This window comes from Bombina bombina, chromosome 6, assembly GCF_027579735.1.
Source record: "Bombina bombina isolate aBomBom1 chromosome 6, aBomBom1.pri, whole genome shotgun sequence".
Taxonomy (NCBI): Eukaryota; Metazoa; Chordata; class Amphibia; order Anura; family Bombinatoridae; genus Bombina; species Bombina bombina.
In genome coordinates, this window is record NC_069504.1 from 71,536,993 (window position 1) to 71,553,711 (window position 16,719).

Below are 16,719 nucleotides of genomic sequence, written 5' to 3' on the forward strand. Positions count from 1 at the left end.
TTTCATGACCCTTTAAACCCATACAAACAAAGCCAGTGACAACAATCTTGTTAAAGGGGCAGTAAAGTCAAAATTAAATTTAAATGGATAGGATAGAACATCATAATTTTAAACAATTTTCTAATTTAATAGTAATATGTACATTCATTTTTAACCTTATGAAGAGTAACAATTTTTAACAGCAAATGTTAACAAAATACTTTGGCCCCTATTTAAGAAGGTCTGACGGACCTGATCCGACACTGCGGATCAGGTCCGCCAGACCTCGCTGAATACGGCGAGCGTATTGCTCCCAAGAGCTGCTGGTGCAACGCCGCCCCCTGCAGACTCGCGGCCAATGGGCTGCCAGCAGGGGGTGTCAATCAACCCGATCGTAGTCGATCGGGTTGATTTCCGGCGATGTCTGTCCGCCTGCTCAGAGCAGGCGGACAGGTTATGGAACAGCGGTCTTTGTAACCGCTGCTTCATAACTGCTGTTTCTGGCGAGCCTGCAGGCTCGCCAGAAACACGGGGCATCAAGCTCCATTCAGAGCTTGATAGATAGGCCCCATCGACTCTCTTGCGCTGCAAGTATAAAATTCAGAACCTTTACGAGGTAGCTCGCACATCATATCTCGTCTTCTCACAGCACCTGGGCTCCCAGAAGAGAATATTTCTATATTTAATTTAATGATCTATATATTCAAACATAAAAAAATGGTATGGTGTATTTTATGTATTCCATTTCTATTTGGTGTTTTGAATCACAACAATAGCTAAAGTAATTTCTCAGAATATAAAGTGAAATTCATCTTTCAGAAAATAGTCTGTGCTCCCAAGCCTCAGAAAAAAATTGTGGTTATAGAAGAGCATTTTCTGTAATATGTTTGATTTATTTAATTCTGTGTCATTTGTTTTAATACATTTCACCTCACTAGAAGATTCACTGTGATAGCATTTATTCAGAACAGCATTCCAATTTATATTTTGTGTTTTAGTGATTCATTTTTAGTAGCATTTGATATTCAGGTTAATGTCAGATTATGCTTTGTGTCTACATAACTGCATGGGTTTTCAACTCTAGAGAATTATAGGCAGAGGTATTTTTTTGTCGTTATTTGAAAAATAAAAATTCATATGCCTTTTTCGTTTGTTTGTTTGTTTTTCTTTAAAGAATATGGGCACTTGCTTTTATGTGCATCAATAAGTGTAATACACTGATTAACTCAGTGAAGCTTAAGGGGCCAATTTATTAAAGGCACAGTCAAGTCCAAAGAAAACTTTCTTTAAATAGGGCATGTCATTTTACAACTTTCCAATTTACTTTTATCCCAATTTTGCTCTATTCTCTTGGTATTCTTAGTTGAATGCTAAACCTAGGAGGTTCATATGCTAGGATCAGCATAATTTGTTAGACCTTGAAGGCCGCCTCTAATCTAAATGCATTTTGACAGTTTTTCACCACTAGAGGGCATTAGATCATGTGTTTCATATAGATAACATTGAGCTCATGCACGTGAATTTACAGAAGAGTGAGCACTGATTGGCTAAAATACAAGTCTGTCAAAAGAACTGAAATAAGGGGGCAGTCTGCAGAGGCATAGATACAAGGTAATAATAGAGGTAAAAAGTGTATTATTATAACTGTGTTGGTTATGCAAAACTGGGTAATGGGTAATTAAGGGATTATCTTTCTTTTAAAACAACAAATATTCTGGTGTTGACTGTCCCTTTAAAGTGCAAGCGGACATGATAAGATGTAGTGTATCATGTCCGCCCACACATCGATAAATGCCGACAGCATACGCTGTCGGCATTTATGGTTGCACCAGCAGTTCTTGTGCCCCCTGCAGATTTGCGGTCAATCGGCTGCTAGCAGGGGGTGTCAATCAGCCTGATCGTATAGGATCGGGCAGGATTGATGTCCGCAGCCTCAGAACAGGTGGACAAGTTATGGAGCAGCGGTCTTTAGACCACTGCTTCATAACTGCTGTTTCCAGCGAGCCTGAAGGCTTGCGCGGAAACAGGGGCCTTGATAATTTGGCCCCTAAAGGTTATTTTTTTTGTCCGTTTTACTTCGAAACATATTTAACAATATAGCTTGACCCCATTAATCAATGATAGTTCTAGGGGATATTGATAGATAGTTAGATAGATAGAGAGAGATAGAGAGATCGATAGATGGATAGGCATAGACAGACAGACAGACAGATTGTTTATAGATACATAGATTGATAGATAGATAGATTATAGATACATAGATAAATGGATAGATAGATAGACAGATAGACATATGCCAAACCATTTAATGCCTATCCAAGCCATATGTAAATATGATGTGTATATATGTGCGGGTGTTTTTTGTATTAAGGTGCTTGTGATGCTTTCTTTATCTTTTATCCTTGGTCAAAGGATCCACATCTGGTTTCCCCATCACCAAAGGGATAGTTTACTCAGGGTAATTAAACAAATAGTTACAGAAACAAAAGTGCTCAACTAGGAACAAACAACAAATCAGTAGCTTGTTCTTTCGTGGGTCACCACACTTGGGACCAGCATAATTTATGACCCTGGAGATTTGGGAAAGTCTACCAAAAGGTGATGAAGGAAACCATATGTGGAGTCCCAGCCAATTGTGCCTAGAGGGATGTGGCTGCCCCTTTACTGACAAGGCCCACAAAAGGCTAAAACCATCTTCTGGGGTTGCCATGTTCCTCATTCAAAGGAGAATTGCCTAGTGTGTTGGGGCTGGACTGTTATTTATAGGTGGGACAAAGTTGATACATCAGGAAAGTTCTTCTCTATGTAAAGCACAATTGGGTTAAAAGAGGCTGCTCCCAGTATATATATATATATATATATATATATATATATATATATATATATATATATATATATATATATATATTCTAATTTTAATGCTGACTTGCTCATGCATGCCCTCAGCGTACTAGCATGAATAACTTATTAATTTTCATTATTATTTTAATTCATTTCTAAATATAGTAACAAATTTAAAGTCTTTCAGTCTGAATAGTAGCTTATGTTTATGTATATAATGACATTACCTGCAGCGTCAAAGCAAAAGTGTCCATTGATACATGGTAAGTTAATTACCTATAATTCTCTGCTAAAACTATAATTAGACTAAAGCTGTGATTCACCAAGCACTAATCCCCCTTGACCTGAACTGACCACATCAGGCACTAGCAGATTGTTGCTTAAAGGGACACTGGCGACATAGGTAAATAATTGTTTGTAACATAACTACTGTCATTTTTGTCTTTAAAAACATTATGGATTCTTTACAAAATGCAAATGTTTAAACCTTTAAAAAGTCATTTTGAAGATTCAGAATCTCATGGAGCAGTATATCAGTTTTGAGCCCTACTTTCCTTTGATTGAAGAATGTTGTATAAAGTCAGTGGGTGCTTAAGAATGTAGCCAGAAGCATTAGCTGGGATGTGCAGCAAAACATGGAGGAACTCTGGTGTCAAGTACTGTCATGCTGAATTTACAGCGTTAGGTAAGAACTACTGTATGTGAGACAGAGCAGCTGTTTATTTCCTCCTTTCCATGAAAGCACAGTGAGGCTGACTGAGGTGTAGGGATGGGCGAATGTGTTTATATCCGAATTCGAATGTTAGAACGAATGTTATTGTAGAAATTCAATTTACATAATAGAATGTTGATAAGAACGAATAGTCTTGAAACTTCGATTTTCGAATGTTATTTACAGTTTTCGAATGTCACATTCGAATTCGAATGTCACATTTGAATTCGAATGTCACATTCAAATTCGAATATTACATTTATAAAACACAATTGTAGACTAGAAACACTATTTCGAATGTCACATTCGAATAGAATGTCACATTTCGAATTTGAATGTCACATTCGAATCGAATATCACATTAGAATCGAATATCACATTTAAAACACAGTATTATACTAGAAATACTATTTCAAATTTGAATGTGACATTCGAATTCGAATGTAGCATTCAAATTCGAATATTACATTTATTAAACACAGTTGTAGACTAGAAATACTATTTCAAATTTGAATGTCACATTCGAATGTCACATTCGAATTAGAATATTACATTTCGAAATTGAATGAATACATAGCTAAACATTCTATTATTCAAACGAATATTTTCAAATTTTAGTGAAAAATTTGAAAACGAAAATTCGAAAATAGAATGTTATATAAACAAATGTATCAAAATTCGTTTTAAATTTTGAATTTTTAGAAACATTCGCCCATCCCTACTGAGGAGCATGCATTTGTCTTGAGGACTGTATATATTGTTATACACACAAACACGGCTGACATATAGTTCTCAAGACACATATATGTATACCTAAACAAAAGGGATATCAAGAGCAAAATGTAAATGTAATAATACTAAACTGGAAAAGATTTTTATTTTTGCTTTATCAGAATTATAAAGTTGTATTATGACATCTAAGTCTCTTTAAAACAACCTGTCTATCAATAAGTCTTTTCAAAGCTGTCACATGATGAGATTTGCTGTAGCTGATTCATTAAAGAAAGCAAATAAAATACAAAATGATTTTAACAAGTCCATTTAAAAATAAAAATGTGATAAAGTGTATAAAAATGATGATGCAATGGGTCGCATAAAATATGATTTTTTAACATACTGTTAAAACATCTTTATTGATTAGTTTTGATTTTATTCAAGTTTTACAAATCCCTATAACAGAAAACAGTGCATTCCTACATTATTTTTGCATGTAGTTTTTCATGGCTTGCCACTTGTAATTAGCACTAAACTCTGAATTCCTGGCATTGCGTATTACTGTCAATGGCATCTTGTATTTCCTTGTAAATAGAAAGATTGTACTGAAGGGGACAAAATGCAAACAATGTAAAACGTTTTAATAAGGTCTTTGTTTCTGATACCAGATGACCTTTATTGGAATTTCAAAGAAATGTGCACTGCTTTTTAATATGTTCACATTCAAGAGAAAAAAGAAGACCATTTAACCACACGGTTAACCTTTTTAAGTTTGCGAATTGGCTTTAAAGCGCTTCCTAATCAACTTAAAGACCTCATCTATTAAGTTTCATTTATGCAACTCTTTTTAAGTGAACAGCTTGTGGAATATCTAACTGTACAGCAGCAGTGCTGGGGTGAAATACCCTAAAGGGACACTAAGGTCATTTTTTTTCTTCTTCGTTGAACGTGTTACATATTTTTTTTAATAGCTCCTCCTTCCCTAAAGGAATATTCTTGTTGTTATCATGCTTGTAAAGTTGTGTCCCTGTACAGTAATAAAGCTAAGGTAGATTTCCTAATCAACCACTGATCACAAATTCCCAAAGGATGGGCTGTACATAAATATACTTTTCCTGCTAGTTTCAATTTCTTTTTGAACAGTTTTAAATTAATGATTTTGTGCAAATTTTAACATAATTATACACAAACACACACATATATATGTACGATAGAAAAGAGAGAATCAAAGGGCGCACAGCTGAACACTATTGGTATATTGATAATGATAATGTCAATATGTTTTTAGTTAATTTTCATAAGTGCTGGAAATGTATGTCCATCAGATTTATTTGAAGAAAGGTTTTTCTCTGTTGGTATTTCAACAATTCTTTGTCTAAGGTAAGTTAAATGTGCTTACCAGAAGTTACCTCAATCCTATGAGGTAAGATGTCAGCTCACTGAGGTTTATAGATGGTTCTTGGACTCTTGTCAAGTTGGTATTCTGTGATCATTTATGATCTGTGCCAAATGGAAATCCTGAACTCTCTGTTGTATGCCTTTAATGGTAATCCTGGACTCTCTTGGGTAGATGTATTTGCCTGGTGTCGTTTGTTGAAAAGTAATGGAGATTCTTGGACTCTCTCTTTTCTTTTGGTGGTGAGGATCTTTGCTTGTATCAGGTCGTCACAGGGATCTCCAGGACCAACTCCTCTACCAATTAAACCGGTCAAGCAAAATTTAGCAGGCACTTCCCTATTATCTTCCTGTCCAGCAGCTTCAGTGCAGATTTCCTATAATTGGTAGAGGAGGCATACAACAGAGAGTTCAGGATTTCCAGTTGGCACAAAGATCTCTTCATAAAGGATCACAGAATACCAACTTGACAAGAATCCAAGAACATCTATAAACCTCAGTGAGCTGACATCTTACCTCATAGGATTGAGGTAACCTCTGGTAAGCACATTTAACTTACCTTAGACAAAGAATTGTTGAAATACCAACAGAGAAAAACCTTTCTTCAAATAAATCTGATGGACATACATTTCCAGCACCTATGAAAATTAACTAAAAACATATTGACATTATCATTATCAATATACCAATAGTGTTCAGCTGTGTGCCCTTTGATTCTCTCTTTTCTATCGTACATTTTCAACAGTAACAAGGGTACACTGTATCATAGGCAGCACGCATACACACAACGGTGACTAATACATACAACACCATAGAATAAAATAAAGTGTTATAGTTTTTTAGCGCTGGTGCCTCTCCTTTATTCAATATATATATATATTTATATATATATATATATATATATATATATATATATTCATTCACTTTATTGTATACGATTTGTTTTACTGAGTATTTTATTCTTATAATGTTTTTTTACCATTGCAATTTTTAGGGCAGTTAAAAAGATTTCGCAAATCAAGAGCAGTTTAGGGGTGCACCCTGGGAAAAGCCTGTTGGAATTCGCCTTCCTAGTCTGCTTTGCTGTGACCAATTAAGGACAAATAAAAATGAGCGTAGAATGTGACTTGGTCAGAAATTGTAACATACTTATGTGTGATGGAGTTACTCCAGATACTCTGGGGGTGGGGGAGTGGAATAAAACACAATTTTCAGAGGTTAATTTATAGCAAAATCTAGCAAATAAATAATGAATGTATATTGTGATGTTTTATTTTATAATGAAACTTTTTATACGGGATTAAATGGTTACATTTAATGTCCATTAGTTCCCTTTAAGTAAATATATGTGTGCCCTCTGTAACTAGATAAAACTTTATGAGTACATTTGTGTGACTAAAAATGGCCGATCACTCATCTGTACCTAAAAAAAATTCGTTTAGTGCAAGGGATTGTAGTGTGTAGCACAAAATAACGCTATGGGCAAAGTAAAAATAATCTTTGCTTTGCCTTTTCAAAAACCTCATGAAGCACACACAAAGATTCTCAAGCACACACAAAGATTCTCAAGCACACATACACATATACACACATAAATACATACACACATATACACACACACACATACATACACACATATATATATACACACACACACATACACATATATTATATATATATATATATATACACACACACAAAAAACACACATACATATGTTTACATACACACATGTATGTACATACACAAACATTATAAGGAACACAAAGATATACTCAAATACACATACACACACATGCACATATACATACATACATATACATGCATACACTATACACACATACATACATACATATACATATACACGCATACACATATGCACACATATACACACATACAGTACACATACATACACACTCACATATACACACATGCACCTACATATATGCATACACATACATACATACATACAACAAATGCACATGTGCACGTACACACATACATACACCTGCACACACATACGTTCTTATACATAGACTATGTACACACATATAAACAAATGCACACATACATTATTATTATTATTATACTTTATTTATGAAACACACACATAAATATGCAGAAACACACATACTCGTGCACATACACACATTTGCACTCCATACATATACTGTACATATATACAGACATACATACATATGCACACACACACACATGTGCATGTATACTAGGGATGTGGGCAAATTTTGGAACTGTTACATTCGGAACATGTGTTCCCCTTTTTATTCCTGCTGCAATTCTAGTGTTTCTATAGAATGAACGTTAACAATTAAATTTGATATTTTAATTTAGGATTTAAAGGGACAGTCTACTCCACAATTTTTACTGTGGCAAGATATATCCATCCACAGTGTTCTCAACAGAACATTTGGTCAGCTGGGTGGCATTATGAAGAAGCCGGGTGGTGGCAGTGTATTACTTTACAATATTATTATTTTCTGTTATTTTTAAATCTTACTTAAGCTATCCAAAGCACAATCAATTGCATAATTTAACATAAATAGATTAAATGCTACCCCATAGAAAGACCAACAACGTACATATTACGTCGCTGATCCTTAGAAGGGGTTGAACAGCTTTTATTTAACACTTTTTGCATACAAATATGTTAACATCTTCAGTTGCTGTTTTCTTATAAGCAAGGCAGATCCCTTTTTTTCTTTTCTTATCAGGTCCCTGACCGTCCCCTTTAATTTTGCATCTTTTATACATTTAAGTTGTATACGTTATTGGTATAGAACACTGGAGAAATCCCTTGCCATCTCTTAAAAAAAAAAAGAAAATTGTCATATTATCAGTTGCACTGTAAATAGTCATTTCCAGACTAGTAATATTTTATCTGTCCTTGCACAGCATATTATAAATCATTTGTCTTCCTAATCCTTGTTCAACATTGCCTCCCACTTAAAGCCAAACCCATTGCAACTGTGCCAAAGAGTGGGTGGAAATATAGCCCCATAATTAACCTACGTTGAAAACATAATGGCTTTTTGAATGTCTTCATTCTGTCATACAGTTGTACTAAGTAATAATGGTCCTGTTTTAAGCATCACAAAATACGGCTTTCATTTAATAGTTCATTATGCCTGAGTCTAGAATACTTATTACGGATGTGAACTATTGCAATAAATTACTTTTCTTCCATGTAGTTTAATGTATTTATGAAGACCCACATTATCCTGCATATTTATCCAAATTTATATCTTTACACAACATACTATTTTACAAATAATAATGATACAGGAGAATATGTGAGTCTCTGTAGTTATCAGCAGTGAAAATTCATTCAAATCTGGTTTCATTCATAGGGAATATCAGCTTGAGTATGCATTGCATTCCGGCGAGTTTAATTTCATACTCCTTCCTTCAACTATTGCAGACTCACTGTGAAAAAGTAGTCAAACTTTAAAGTAATATTAAAGGGACAGTCTATTCTAGAATTATTATTGTTTTAAAAAATGGATAATCCCTTTATTACCCATTCCCCAGTTTTGCATAACCAAATATATGTTATATTAATATACTTTTTGCCTCTGTGATTACCTTGTATCTAAGTCTCTGCAAATTGCAATAATTTTGACAGACTTGCATTTTAGCCAATCAGTGCCCTCTCATAAGTAACTCCACGGGCGTGCGCACACATGTTATCTATATGGCACACATGAACTAATGCCCTCTAGCTGTGAAAACTGCCAAATGCATTCAGATAAAAAGGCTTAAAAATTAGGATATGAGCCTACCTAGATCTAGCTTTCAACTAAGAATACCAAGAGAACAATGCAAATGTTATTATAAAGGTAAATTGGAAAGTTGTTTAAAATTATCTATCTGAATCATGAAAGTTTATTTTTGATTTGACTGTCCCTTTAAACTTTAAAGTTAAAATGTTTAATTAATATACGTTACAATATATTCTATTTATTCATTTTGCTTGGTATCGATGGTGAAATGCATCTAAACCTTGTGATTCTTCCGCTTTTTTCCAGAGAGGCTGGAACCCAAATTTCTATTGATTTCCTCTCATGCACTAGCATTTTACACCCACAGTCTTCTTAGTTATGTTTCTTGTTTGCAAAAGGAGTTGAGGTTCTTTATATTTGGATATTTTCATGGGACAGAAGTTAGTAATATGTGGTTACACAATAACTTACATGAAGTAGGTAATGGACTATGAGATTATAAGAATGTGAATAATTATAAATTTATACATATATTTATATGTTTGTTATAGAGTGGATATTTTAAATAATTAAGGGATTGCTAGTTAATATATATATATATATATATATATATATATATATATATATTATATATATATACACTATGGGGCATGTTTATCAAGCTCCAAATGGAGCTTGATGCCCCGTGTTTCTGGCGAGCCTGCAGGCTCGCCAGAAACAGCAGTTATGAAGCAGCGGTCACAAAGACCGCTTCTCCATAACCTGTCCGCCTGCTCTGAGCAGGCGGACATACATTCGCTGGAAATCAACCCGATCGAGTACGATCGGGTTGATTGACACCCCCCTGCTGGCGGCCCATAGGCCGTGAGTCTGCAGGGGGCGGTGTTGCACCAGCAGCTCTTGTGAGCTGCTGGTGCAATGCTGAATACGGCGAGCGTATTGCTCGCCGTATTCAGCGAGGTCTGTCGGACCTGATCGCACTGTCGGATCAGGTCCGACAGACCTTGATAAATAGAGGCCTGTATATATATATATATATATATATATATTACTACATGTATACCAGATTGTGGTATACATGCAGTGACCAACGCGTATGCAGGTGTACCTGTACACACTGTGATTATGTTATGTGAAGTGTGGTGATTTTATGGAGGCCGTATTGATTATGCTTAAAAAAGTATGAAATAAAGCATTTTGGATTTTATACAAATCATCTTTGGGAACTCACTGGGACATAGTGCGCTACACAATCTGGTATACTGTTATTTGTTTGGATGTGTAAAGCAGAGACGCATCGTGCAGCAGCACTTTACTTTCCCATAGTGTTCCGGTTAACTCACTATCCATTGTGCCGGTCAGAGGATACAGCAATTGCAGACAAAGAGGTAAAACCTAATTATCGAGGGTGAGAGATTATGTGGCTCTTTCCCTGCAGTGTATTGTGATATATATATATATATATATATATTATTTATATATATATAACAGAATTAAATCAGTACTAAACCACTTCAATGGAAGTGAATAAGGGAGGACTTTCTCTTTCTTCTACTACACATGTGTGGACAACAATGCAGGTTCACACTACGTATGCATGTACAGGTTTGTGATTGGATAGCAAGGATCATTTTTGTTTTGGGTATAAGTTAGTAAAAAGAAACGTGCAAAATACGCATTTGACAAAACTAAGATGGAAAATACCTCTGAAATACAAAAATTAGTTTATGCAGCTTCCAATATGTTTTTAATGCCCTGTGTATGTTATAATATGAGTAAACTAGGAAAAAAGAGAGGGTGGATAAGTCAAAGAATACTTAGCTGGAAGATTGCTTTAATATAGAGGGTTTCTAAATCCAATCCTTAATATCTACTTAGTTTTCTGGTTTTACATTATGAATTCAAGCTATTCAAGAGATTTCAAATACTTCTATTTTATTTAAAAAAAGTAACTGTCAGTCAGGGGACGCCCTATTCCAGCCCCTATGGGCAAAAGACAGACGAGGATTAAAGATTTTGACTAGATGATGAGTAATTTAATTGAACAGGTCTGGGTCACATATGCTCAAATGTGTCAAATGAAAAACCTGGTCAGTTTGTGCCTCCCAAAACCAGAGCTTGCTCTTTTTTAAATGATTCAAACATCTAATTGGACATCTTGTATTTGAAACAAATATATCAGAAATATAATATAGGACAAACCGGGGGGACAAAAATCCCCTATAATAAAATATTAACTGCTGTATTAAGATAGAACATACAATTTTAATCAGCTTTCAATTTACTCTCTATTATGAAATGTGTTTCAGTCTCTTCTTATCCTTTGCTGAAGGAACAGCATTGCACTACTGGCAGCTAGATGAACATATCTAGATAGCCAATCACAAGAGACAAATTTTCCCATAAACATCTTAGAGTTGAGAGCAATATTCAATGCCTTTATAGCTTGGCCCCAATTATCTTTAGTCTGGTTTATCAGATTCCAGTTGGATAACATCACCTTGGTGGCTTACATTAATCCATCCAGGGGGGAACTCGGAGTTCCTTAGCAATGAAGGAGGTGACTCGCATTCTGCAGTGGGCGGAAGCTCTCAATTGTCTCCTATCTGCCATCTACATTCCAGGAGTGTACAACTGGGAGGTGGATTTTTGAGCAGACAGACCGTTCATCCCGGAGAGTGGGCTCTCCATCCTGAGGTGTTCTCAAAAATAACTCTCAAGTAGGGAGTTCCGGAGTTAGATCTGATGGTGTCTCGTCAAAACCCCAAACTCCCCAAGGTACGGTTCAATGTCAAGAGATCCTCAGGCCCACTCTGATAGACGCTTTAGCTATTTCTTGGATCTTCTCTCTGGCATACCTGTTTCCTCCATTTGCTCTCTTTCCACGAGTCATAGCTCCTTTATGGCCTTGCAGGATCTGGTTCGCGGATCTGGTGAAGATGTCACATCTTCCACTTTAGAAGGCTACCTCTGAGGAAGGACCTTCTACTTCAGGGTCCCTTCCTCCATCCAAATCTAGATTCTCTGAAAACTTACTGCTTGGAGATGGAATCAGATATCTGCACTGTCTATTCTTTTGCACAAACGTCTGGCTGATTTGCCAGATGTTCAAGCTTTTGTTCAGACCCTGGTCAGAATCAGGCCTGTATTTAAACATGTTGCTCCTCCTTTGAGTCTTAACCTTATTCTTAAAGTTTTGCAGCAGGCTCCGTTTGAGCCGATGCATTCTGTTGATATTAAATTATTATCTTTGAAGGTTTTGTTTCTTCTTGCTATTTCTTCCGCTCACCAGAGTTCTGAGCTTTTGGCTCTGCAATGTGATTCCCCGTACCTTATTTTTCATGCAGATAAGGCGGGTACTTCGTACTAAAATGTGTTTTCTCCCTAAGGTTGTGTCAGATCAAAAATATTAATCAGAAAATTGTTGTGTTCCTTCTTTTTGTCCTACTCCTTCTTCCCATAAGGAACGTCTTTTGCATAACCTGGATGTTGGGCATGCTCTAAAATTTTACCTTCAAGCAATCTTCTGCCCTGTTGGTTGTTTTCTCTGGCAAGCGTAAAGGTCAGAAGGCCACTTCTACTACCCCTTTCCTCTGGTTAAGAAGTGTTATCCATTAGCTTATGAGACCAGCTGGACAGCAGCCTCCTGAGAATCACGGCTCATTCCACTAGGGCTGTCTCCTCTTCCTGGGCTTTTAAAAATAAAGCTTCTGTGGAGCAAATTTGCAAGGCGATAACATGGTCCTCTTTGCATACTTTTTCCAAATTCTACAAATTTGATACTTTTTGCCTCGGCTGAGGCTTCTTTTGGGAGAAAGGTTCTTCAAGTGGTTGGTGCCTTCTGTTTAGTTCCTCCTGCCTTGTTCTCCCTCCCTTTTCATTCTGTGTCCTTTAGCTTGCATATTGGTTCCTACTTGTAATTGGAATGAAGTCATGGACTCTCCATGCCATAGGAAAGAAAACAAAATGTATGCACCTGATAGATTTCTTTCTTTCCGGGCATAGAGAGTCCACGACCCCACCCTCTTTTCAATTTAAATTCAGCAGTTTTTTCAGTAAACATTAGGGCACCTCTAGACCCTTGTGTTTTTTCTTTTTCCATTTTCCTTCGGGTGAATTACTAGGGATTATGGGTAAGGGAAGTTACACTTAACAGCTCTGCTGGGGGGCTCTTTGCCTCCTCCTGCTGGCCAGGAGTTGAATTTCCCACTAGGAATTGAAATGAAGTAGTGGGACTCTCCATGCCCGGAAAGAAAGAAATTTATCAGGTAAGCATTCATTTTGTTTTTTTTTACCTGAGTGCCTAAACTTCAATGGAAACCAACTTACACATCTCAAAGTGCCAATGCTACAAACAAGTCTTTCTTTTTTCATTGGTTTTATACAAGTATTTCTTATAAAATAAAAAAGCCCCTTTTTTCTGTTTGTGTCAGTGGCTATAGCTTTAAGAATAAAATCAGCATTTTTACTGGTGTCATTCAGTATATCATCTTTGTCAGAGGATAGCTCTCACTTTAAAAAAAATAGAATGCCCTTTTAAAGCTTTGGTGTCAGTGGGTAAATTTCACTTACTTATCTGGTGTCAGTGAATGTTTTTTTACTTTTAAAAAACAAATTCCCCCCTTTTTCCGTTAGTATCAGCTGCAAGCTTTGAAAATAAAAAGGCCCTTTTTTTCATTGGTGTATGTGGGTATTTGTTTTTTGTTTTTATTTGTTTTAGCTCTCTCACATGCTTTCCTAAAATGCCACAACAAAACAAATGTATAAAAAAATTGCCCGCAGGGCAACCACCATACTGCAATCCATTTTCACCAAGTCTGCCTGTGAGAGGCCTTTTTTCGGGAGATTGTCGCTAGTATTACTATTGTCATTAATAGCTCTGTAGTAACGTGTTTTCTCTCTCGATAGGGTTTGTCACCACTACCATAGGTTACTGTTAATGGTCCTTTTGGCAGAAACATCAGTGCTCATACTTAAGCAAACTCCACCACTCCAAAAACCAGACATTTTTTCTGTGATAACCATTCCTATTTCTGAAGTTTCCCCCCCCCCCCCCCACCCCCCCCCCTAATTACAGCGTTCACACTCTGGTTTCCAAGCACTAGCAAAGAATGGCTTTTAGCATAAGCTTTTTGTAAATTTATTCCACTGAGAAGCACTAACAATATTGAGCAGCAGTTCCTTGGTTCAATTACAATCAACAGATATTTGCTTCTCTGGTTTTGTGAACCTCGTCGGACTAATCTGAGGCCTGCTGATGCACACTGAAAGCCTCTTTATCCTTTCCTTTAAGAGCAGTGAAATAAAACAGTAGTCATATAATCATTTACTTATCTCTTTGTATCAGAGCTTATGATGTCTGTAATGTTGGAAGCAGGCATTACCTTGTTTCAGAAACAATTATTTTACAGAATGGTATACTTTGTAGAGAGAAAAAAGCAACAAATTATAGACCATGCATCAAAGGGATAATAGACTTTAACTCTCTCAATGCCAGACAGTTTTTTTTTATAAGAGAAGGGGGAAAAATAATTTCAAAAGAAATGATAAAAATAGTGTGATATATTTAATACATAGTTTGCAGGTTTTTTTCACCTTTTGTATTGCAATACCAATCTATCAGAAATCTGATTTTCTAAAATAATATATATATATATTTCACTTTGCACAGAGAAGTCGCATCCAATTCCAAAAAGGTCCATTATATTAAAAAGCATCAGCGCTAGTAGCACTCTTTATTTAGCTAGGACTGCTGATTGGCTCAGCTGCAGTGTATGCTCAGGACTGGCAGTTCTCTATGGCTCCTGGGCAGAAATTTACCTGTGTATTTAATTCTTTTTAGGGGGTGTTAAGCACATAGATTTACAAGGTTGAAAGTGATAAAATGACATGCTCTAATGAATGAGAGCCATCTCTTACTTTTCTTTAATAGAAAATATTTTGAATACGGATAATTTCAAACATCTGGAAAAAAAAGAAATAAACACATTTAGCAGTAATCGTCAGTACTGAGTCAATTAAAGGGACATGAAAGTCAAAACTTAAGGATCAGAGAGAACATGCAATTTTAAGAGACTTTCCATTTTATTTCTGTTATAAAGTTTTGCTTTTTTCTCTTGGTATCCTTTGTTGAAAGCACATATAGGAAGGTTCAGGAGCAGCAATGCGTAACTGGGAGCTAGCTGCTTATTGGTGGCTACGTACATATGCCTTTAGTCATCCGCTCATAAGATGTGTTCAGCTATCTGTGCATATTTAATACAATTTATTCTTGTGGAATTTACATACATATTTTATGTTTTTGATAATAATTCCTGTGTATTTTTGTGGGAATGGTTAAATTATTAATTTTTTATTATTTTAAATTAAGATTTTCATGATGCACATTTTTAATGTATGCACCTCATTCCCATAAGAAAATGCAGTAAACGCCCTTAGCGAGACACCCAGGGTAAAAAGTGACTTTATAGAATTCTACCAGGGAAATAGAAGGACTAGCGATCATTCTTAAATAATCTCGCCAGCCACCGTTAGATAATCGGCCCCTTAGATATTAATGGGACACTAAAATCAAAATAAACATTCATGATTCAGATAGAGCATGCAGTGTTAACCCCTTAATGACCACAGCGCTTTTCCATTTCTGTCCGTTTGGGACCAAGGCTATTTTTACATTTCTGCAGTGTTTGTGTTTAGCTGTAATTTTCCTCTTGCTCATTTACTGTACACACACATATATATAGACCGTTTTTCTCGCCATTAAATGGACTTTCCAAAGATACCATTATTTTCATCATATCATAATTTATTATAAAAAAATTATAAGATATGATGAAAAAAAAATGGAAAAAAACACACTTTTTCTAACTTTGACCCCCAAAATCTGTTACACATCTACAACCACCAAAAAACACCCATGCTAAATAGTTTCTAAATTTTGTCCTGATTTTAGGAAATACCCAATGTTTACACGTTCTTTGCTTTTTTGCAAGTTATAGGGCCATAAATACAAGTAGCACTTTGCTATTTCCAAACATTTTATTCAAGATTAGCGCTAGTTACATTGGGACACTGATATCTTTCAGGAATCCCTGAATATCCCTTGAAATGCCATATATTTGTTTTAGAAGACATCCCAAAGTATTGATCTAGGCCAATTTTGGTATATTTCATGCCACCATTTCACCGCCAAATGCGATCAAATACAAAAAATTGTTCACTTTTTCACAAACTTTCGGTTTCTCACTGAAATTATTACAAACAGCTTGTGCAATTATGGCACAAATGGTTGTAAATGCTTCTCTGGGATCCTCTTTGTTCAGAATAGCAGATATATAT

General features: G+C 35.8%; 1 protein-coding gene across 19 annotated transcripts in view; it reads left to right on the top strand.

Annotated features, from left to right (window-relative positions):
- CELF2 (CUGBP Elav-like family member 2) overlaps positions 1-16,719 on the top strand; it is a 639,346-nt gene that overhangs the window by 289,899 nt on the left and 332,728 nt on the right. The gene's annotated exons all lie outside the window — the stretch shown is intronic.